The 8,751-nt window shown below is 45.3% G+C and overlaps 1 pseudogene; it reads left to right on the top strand.

Moving 5' to 3' along the window:
- Positions 1 to 5,841: 5,841 nt before the first annotated feature.
- Positions 5,842 to 7,965, top strand: LOC121401123 (annotated as a pseudogene).
- The last annotated feature ends 786 nt before the right edge of the window (positions 7,966 to 8,751 follow it).

Here is an 8,751-nt window from a genome sequence, read left to right on the forward strand (position 1 = left end):
GACAGTAGGGCAAGATGGAGACAGTAGGGCAAGATGGAGACTGTAGGACAAGATGGAGACAGTAGGGCAAGATGGAGACTGTAGGACAGGATGGAGACAGTAGGACAGGATGGAGACAGTAGGGCAAGATGGAGACAGTAGGGCAAGATGGAGACTGTAGGACAAGATGGAGACAGTAGGACAAGATAGAAACAGTAGGACAAGATGGAGACAGTAGGACAAGATGGAGACAGTAGGGCAGGATGGAGACAGTAGGGCAAGATGGAGACAGTAGGGCAAGATGGAGACAGTAGGGCAAGATGGAGACAGTAGGACAAGATGGAGACAGTAGGGCAAGATGGAGACAGTAGGGCAAGATGGAGACAGTAGGACAACATGGAGACAGTAGGGCAAGATGGAGACAGTAGGGCAAGATGGAGACAGTAGGACAAGATGGAGACAGTAGGGCAAGATGGAGACAGTAGGACAAGATGGAGACAGTAGGACAACATGAAGACAGTAGGGCAAGATGGAGACAGTAGTGCAAGATGGAGACAGTAGGACAAGATGGAGACAGTCAGCGCCAGATTTCTTCTCGGGCCGCCCCTAGGGCGCCCCTACAGCGCGGTCCTAGCGCCCGCCTTCCCAGCGCGCCGGCGAAAAAACGCCGGCGCAGCTGGTGTAGTTCAACGGGGAAGCAAAGATCCCCATAATGCGGCTGGGCGGCATGCCGCCCCTATTTTTTGCCGCCCTAGGCCCGGGCCTATGCGGCCTTGCCGCAAATCCGGGCCTGGAGACAGTAGAACAAGATGGAGACAGTAGGACAAGATGGAGACAGTAGAACAAGATGGAGACAGTAGGACAAGATGGAGACAGTAGGGCAAGATGGAGACAGTAGGGCAAGATGGATTCAGTAGAGCAAGAGGGACACAGTAGGGCAAGAGGGACACAGTAGGGCAAGATGGAGACAGTAGGACAAGATGGAGACAGTAGGGCAAGATGGAGACAGTAGGACAAGATGGAGACAGTAGGACAAGATGGAGACAGTAGGGCAAGATGGAGACAGTAGGACAAGATGGAGACAGTAGGACAACATGGAGACAGTAGGGCAAGATGGAGACAGTAGGGCAAGATGGAGACAGTAGGACAAGATGGAGACAGTCAGCGCTGGATTTCTTCTCGGGCCGCCCCTAGGGCGCCCCTACAGCGCGGTCCTAGCGCCCGCCTTCCCAGCGCGCCGGCGAAAAAATGCTGCCGCAGCTGGTGTAGTTCAACGGGGAAGCAAAGATCCCCATAATGCGGCTGGGCGGCATGCCGCCCCTATTTTTTGCCGCCCTAGGCCCGGGCCTATGCGGCCTTTCCGCAAATCCGGGCCTGGAGACAGTAGAACAAGATGGAGACAGTAGGACAAGATGGAGACAGTAGAACAAGATGGAGACAGTAGGACAAGATGGAGACGGTAGGACAAGATGGAGACAGTAGGACAAGATGGAGACAGTAGGACAAGATGGAGACAGTAGATGGATCATAGATGTGATTGTTGTTCTCAACTGTATCCTTCTGTTGTCTTGCTTCTTCCTTTTAACCGTGCCTTCGTTTCTTGGATGGTGTTTAACGTGCAGAGGGACAGCCAGTCTTACTTCGACTGCGTGTCAAAGCTCATTCTAACTTTTCTGTTACCCTGTTTGTAGGAATGTACCGAAACAATATTCTCCAGGTGTTTCATAGGCAGAAAGTTTTGGGGACCTACTGTACTTTGGGTGATTACGACATCTGCAGTTGGGCAGCTTGTGACCTGATGATCTCTCTACATGTTTCGTTATTACCCAACATGACCAATAATTGGACTTATTTGTCCCTTTCTGCCTTTAAGATACACCCACAAATCCAGGGTATTCTCCGAAACCCCATCCCTGTATCTCCGGTGGTTGAACCAGCAAACCCGCTGGACCAAGTCCTACTTCCGATAGTGGCTGTGCAATGCCCAGTGGTGGCACAAGCATCACATCTGGATGACCTATGAGTCTGTGGTGTCCTTCATCTTCCACTTCTTCATCACCGTTACTATGATCTGCCTCATTTATGCTGGCAGGAGATGGAATGTTGTGTGGCTCCTCCTGTGCATCCAGATCATGTCTCTCCTCAAATCCATCTATGCCTGCTGGCTCCATGGCAACTTCATTATGCTCCTGATGTCTCTCTACTCCATGTTGTACATGGTTGGGCTTCTGCTAACCAAGTACTTTGCCTTATTGACCATAAACAAGACCGGTTGGGGAACATCGGGGTGCAGTATCTATATAGTATCTATATAGACTGCCAAAATTACTGGAGCACCCTTGAAAAGCAAAGGGAGATGTATCATCTATTGTACGGGTGTGTGAGCTATGTAATATACATGACATTCCTGATATCTGTGTTTAAAGGGCAACTGACACAATGAATATTATCTCCAATCCCTTGAGAACCAAATACAAAAACATATTGGTGACGTAACCTGTGTGTGTAAAGCTCGGAGAGAACATTTTATTTCCGATGATAGTTCTCCTGGAAATCATGGAACATGGATCAGACAGAACATCGGCTGTTGTTTTTCCCTTTGCCTTAAAGGCCACACGAGGAGATTAAAGGCCACACGAGGAGATTAAAGGCCACACGAGGAGATTAAAGGCCACACGAGGAGATTAGTAGCTGCTACTCAGATTTTGCTTCATCATTACCGGCTACCAAAAGTACAAAACCCATAGCCAGCAACAAAGAGCAGTGACTATTATTTTCATTCTCATATTGAGGCGCAGTTTTTCTTTCCTGTTAATTGCCTTTTTTATTTTACCTCTTTTTTTTATTAAAAAAGGGGGAAAATGTTCTCAGTGATCTCAATAATGAGCCGCTCGTAGCAAAGACTCCAATTCCCACAATGCCTTGCACACTTGTGAATTCTTCTCAGGGCATGCAAGGGATTATGGGAACTGAGCCCTGGCTTGAGGAGATCTGACTACTGATACAATGTAGCAATACCATTTACATATAACTTTAATATCTCTGACACAGTTCAATCAATAAATATTGGGGTGATTTACATTTTTTTATTTAGGGGTACATTATCCCTTATAATACATGAGTGATACTCAGAGTTCCCTGTATAACTCAGCCTGCAGCCTTGTGCCTTTATATGGTCACAGAACAACCCCTCAGTGACTTCTAATATCCTTATCATTTACAGTAGGGGGTACATTATCCCTTATAATACATGAGTGATACTCAGAGTTCCCTGTATAACTCAGCCTGCAGCCTTGTGCCTTTATATGGTCACAGAACAACCCCTCAGTGACTTCTAATATCCTTATCATTTACAGTAGGGGGTACATTATCCCTTATAATACATGAGTGATACTCAGAGTTCCCTGTATAACTCAGCCTGCAGCCTTGTGCCTTTATATGGTCACAGAACAACCCCTCAGTGACTTCTAATATCCTTATCATTTACAGTAGGGGGTACATTATCCCTTATAATACATGAGTGATACTCAGAGTTCCCTGTATAACTCAGCCTGCAGCCTTGTGCCTTTATATGGTCACAGAACGCCCCAGATGTTATGAGGAAGGGTCCTAATGGCAGCCCTTCATTGGGGTACACCATTGTAAGACAGTGTGTAGGGATAATTCCAAATATATTTTGATTTTTAAAGTTAAATGACACCAATAGCCACCAGAGCAGCTGCAGGCTGACACGCTCCGGATGGGTGAAACAATTATACTACTTTAAGACTCGACCCCTGCCCCATTGGGTACTGGTTTGGTTCACACCAGGTACCAACTACTGGGGTAAGAAGCCATGGCACCAGCAGTAGTGACCTGATGTGGACAACCAAAGCACACTGCATTGTGGGTAAAACTAGCTGACCAGATCTCAGTAACTGACGAAGGGGTGTGAAAAATTTGGGGAGATGGTAATTTATTGCTAAAAAAAAACAATGCAGGTGCTGGTCTCACTGATTAACAAGCCAGTCCCCCCTCCATTTTTTATTGGACAGAAGGCCAGCTTATTGTTCGGCAGAAGGTGAAGTGTGAATAAGTGAGGGTGCTGCTTGCCTCCACCTAAAAGAAACAGAGAGATACAGGTAAGAGTTTTGTATCTGATGCTTTGCTTTACCAATTTGTCATGTTTTAAAAAAAAAGTTTTTAAAAAAAAGTTGTTCCCCTTTAAATGAACTGTTAGTATGATGTAGAGAGGGATATTCTGAGACAATTTGTAACTGGTTTTCATTTTTTATTATTTGTGGTTTTTGAGTTACTAAGCTTTTTATTCAGCGTATGTCCAGTTTGCAATGATAGGAGTCGGAGGGTTGCTAGGGTGCAAATTCCCCTAGCAACCATGCATTCATTTGAATAAGAGACTGGAATATGAATAGGAGAGGCCTGAATAGAAAGATGAGGAATAAAAAATAGTAATAACAATACAATTGTAGCATTCCAGAGCATTTGTTTTTAGACGGGGGTCAGTGACCCTCATTTAAAAGTTGGAAAGAGTCAGAAGAAGAAGGAGGCAAATAATTTGAATAAATAATGAAGACCAATTGAAAAGGAGCTTGGAATTAGTCATTCTGTAACATACTATGGGTACGGCCCTTTATTTGCTTGTACAAATCATTCTTGGATTTATTTAAAGGGGATATAAATCCAAATATGACTCTTGAAACAATCAGAAGCCAGCGGATTAACAGACCCTGGAAGAAGCAGCGCCGACTCCTGCTAAATTGTTGTAAGGGACAGACAGATACTGCAATTCCATTTACAATCAGTTTAAAAACTACTGGAAACTTGGAATGCACGTATAATGGAAAGCTGCAGAGAATGACATTTTCTTTCATTAGGCAAATTGTAGAGTTTACTTACCCTTTAAAAGTAATTGAGTAGTTTTCAGAAGTTCAGCCGGATCCTACCTAACTTCTTGGTGGGTAAAGACCCTCAAAGTGCAGCCAAAAGTAGAAAAAAAAATCCCTTCTGAATCTTCCCCGTCCTGGGATCAACCTTACACCACCAAAATATCCTTCTTGCTAAACAAACTCATCAAACCCTTCCTTGAAACGATCTACTGTATCCGCCAGCACTTGCCTTGGTAACGGTTTATTAACAAATTGCCATAACTGAAGTCATCTGAGTATGTGTATATGCATGTGTGATACATGTATGTTTTTTATGATCCTGTGATTTTAGATAGTCCATCTTCTCTCCAATAAAGGTGATCCCTTTTGTGAAACACCAGATGGGGTGGGCGAAGGATATTGTGTCCCTGAACAAAGATACAAGGGATAAGTCAATGACCATGGAGGGGGTGATTATTTTTCAGGCCCAAAAATCTCTGGAGGTTGACTTGTTTTACTAATATTTTTCAAAATGTATATGAATTAGGGCCTCATGTGGCCCTTTTGCCTCCTGGGTCTGTTTCCTCTATAATTACACCCATGATTGTATGAAAATCAGTTTCATACGATATTAGCGGTGCATTTTTGGCCACCTTAACATGTTACATGTCAGATAGATGATGTGTAGGTGGCATGACTAGGATGGTGGCACAATATACCCCCGCCCCTTTTGATCTGCCGCTTTATAACACAGGGGAGGGGATCTGTATACAATAGGCATGTACTGAATCCACTATTTTGCATATGCAAATTAAGCTTGGGAAGGGGAAACCATTTTTTACTTCCTTGTTTTGTGTCAAAAAGTCACGCCATTTCCCTCCCAGCCCCTAATTTACATATGCAAATTCAGTCCGGCCAAATCCGAATCCTGCTGAAAGAGCCCAAATCCGGAGCCGAATCCTGGATTTGGTGCATTCCTAGTATAAATAGAATTTAACCCACAAATATTATTCTTTTTTCCCCAGATTCCATAGAAAATCCAGTTCATTCAGGGAACATTTCAAATGCAGAGACTAAATTTCCTATAAGGCAGATTCTTTCTCACACATTTCGCCTTTTGTTTCTTTTCTCCATCACCACAGCTTACGTGCTTGGGTACCAGACCCTTTGCCATCAAGGCCTCTCCATCTCCTTTGGGCTCTGTGGGGCAGCCATGCTTCTACATCTGCTGATGCAGGGTATCTTTGCCAACCTGGAAGAAAGATGGGGACTGCGGCTTTAAGAAAACGGTGGCTCTGACCATTGCTGGTATCAGGAGAACCCTGACTACATGAGGCAGTGCTTGGAGTCCTGCAAGGATATGAAGTACCCCAGGGACAAGTTCAAAGTCATCCTGGTCAGAGATGAAAAGAATGAAGAAGATGTTTACATGATGGAGACCTTCAAGAAAGTCTTCCATGGGGAAGATGTAGGCACCTATGTGAGGCAGGGGAAAATATATATTTTTTGCATCCCTTTTCTTCTTTAACAGATACACCCACAAACGGTGTGCTTACACTCCATGTCAATATCTCAGATGGTTAAACCAGCAAACTCACTGGGCCAGGTCCTATTTTCGTATGTGGTTCTGCAATACCCAGTGGTGGCACAAGCTTTGCATTTGGATGACCTACGAATCAGTGGTAGGCATCTTCTTCCCCTTCTTCCTAACGGCTCTTTTGATTGCCTCATGTGTTCTTCCAGCCTGTGTAACATTGTGTGGCTCCTCCTGTGCATCCAGATCACATCTCTTCTTCTGTCTATGTACGCCCCTTCGCACAACTAGAAATTCTGTATGCTCTTGATGTCTTTTTATTCTGTGTTTTACATAATTTGGCTTCTGCAATGCCAGTTGTTTGCCCTGTTGACTATAGCCAAAAGTGGTTGGAGAACATCTGGGAACAAGAAAGTAGCAAACAATTATGCTCCACTCTTTCCTCTGTTCATATGGGCAGCTGTTTTGCTTTGTGGGTTAGGCTATAGCATCTATATAGCTGCAGAAAGGACTGGAGCAACCCTCAAGAACATAGAGAGTTGTATCATCTACTATATGTGTGTGCAGCCTACATGGCCTACTGGAAGCTCAAGACTGTGATATGCTGCGTCTTGGGGAGTTGTTGTAAGAAGAGGTCCCAGGCTGTCCTTGAAGCACATGACATAACTGATCTGTCCCTTCTTGTCTGTACATTCAGCCTTTCTTCTCACATTGAGAATCTACTGGATAGGGCTTCCACACTGGAAAGTGTGAGTGAGTGTGTAGGACCATGCTTTCAACTTGCACTGATGGCAAGATGCCTGCCCTTGTTTCAGGTTACTGGACTGGGTGTGAATAAATGTTTTTTATGTTGATTTTACGCACCAATGCATTCAGATGCCCTCCTGCGTATTTTTATTCTCCCAGGGTATACCTATTTGCCTCTTTCACCCCTACCAACATCTGCCTGCAACCCTTGCTATATCTACCCACTTCTACAATACCTGAGTACATGGACCATCTCCCTCTCTTCCATCTCCTTGGCTTATCCAGAACCTCTTCACTCCATGGTCATATCCACCTGCCTCTCCTCCCCACTTGTACATCCCCTTTCCCCCATCTTCCCGCATTCACAGGAATATCCATCCCAACATTCCCAGGTATATACCAAAGAATATATTTCTGAATTGCAGTACAGTGAAACCTCAATTTTACATCTGCTGAATTTAAGTTTTCCCTCATTTCACATAGGGTTTTTTTGTGGTCCCACCTATATATTATGGATAACAAATTTCCGATTTTACATTTCGTGAAATTTACACCATTTGTTTCTGGTCCCCGGAAAAATGTAAAATGGGGGTTGTACTGTACTTTACATGTTCATCAGTAGAATGTGGGTGTAACCAGGCCACCTACCGTACCAACAACCAGTGTCTTGGAGATGTGTGTCCAGGAGTGTTGTGGAGAAACGTTAGGGGAGTGAGGGAGTACTCTGGTCTGGGGGCCAATGTGGACTTTATTATATTTATAGGGACCACTGGTTCATGTGGGGCAGAGTGTGAGCGTGGGGCTGTGTGTGAGAGGGAGTGTGTAAGTGTGTGGCTGTGTGTGTGGAGCTGTGTGCAAGGGAGTGTCGTGTGTGTGTCAGTGTTTGACTTTGTGTGTGTCTGTGTGAGTGAGGGAATGGGTGTGTGTGAGTGTGGAGCTTTGTGTGAGGGAGTGTGTGTTTGTGTGAGAGGGAGTGAGTGTGTGTGAGGGACAGTGTGTGAGTTTGGAGCTATGTGTGAGGGAGTGTGAGTGTCTGTGTGAGAGGGAGTGAGTGTGTGTGAAGGGGAGTGTGTGAGGGAGCTATGTGTGAGGGAGTGTGTTTGTGTGAGAGGGAGTGAGTGTGTGTGTTTGTGAGTGTGCAGCTGTGTGTGAGTGTCTGTGTGAGAGGGAGTGAGTGTGTATGAGGGACAGTGTGTGAGTTTGGAGCTATGTGTGAGGGAGTGTGAGTGTCTGTGTATGAGCGTGGGGCTGTGTGTGTGAGGGAGTGTTTGACTTTGTGTGTGTCTGTGTGAGTGAGGGAATGGGTGCGAGTGTGGAGTGTGTGTGTGAGAAGGGAGTGAGTGTGTGAGAGGGAGTGTGAGTGTCTGTGTGAGAGGGTGAGTGTGTCTGAAAGTGTGTGTGTGTCTGTGTGAGTGAGGAAATGGGTGTGTGTGAGGGACAGTGTGTGAGTGTGGAGCTATGTGTGAGGGAGTGAGTGTATGTGTGAGAGGGAGTGTGTGTATCTGAGAGAGTGTGTTTGTAACTATGTGTGAGGGAGTGTGAGTGTCTGTGCGAGTGTGGGGCTGTGTGTGTGAGGGAGTGTTTGACTTTGTGTGTGAGTTTGTGTGTAGCTGTGTGAGAGGGGGT

This window comes from Xenopus laevis, chromosome 3L (assembly GCF_017654675.1).
Source record: "Xenopus laevis strain J_2021 chromosome 3L, Xenopus_laevis_v10.1, whole genome shotgun sequence".
In the NCBI taxonomy this organism is placed as follows: domain Eukaryota; kingdom Metazoa; phylum Chordata; class Amphibia; order Anura; family Pipidae; genus Xenopus; species Xenopus laevis.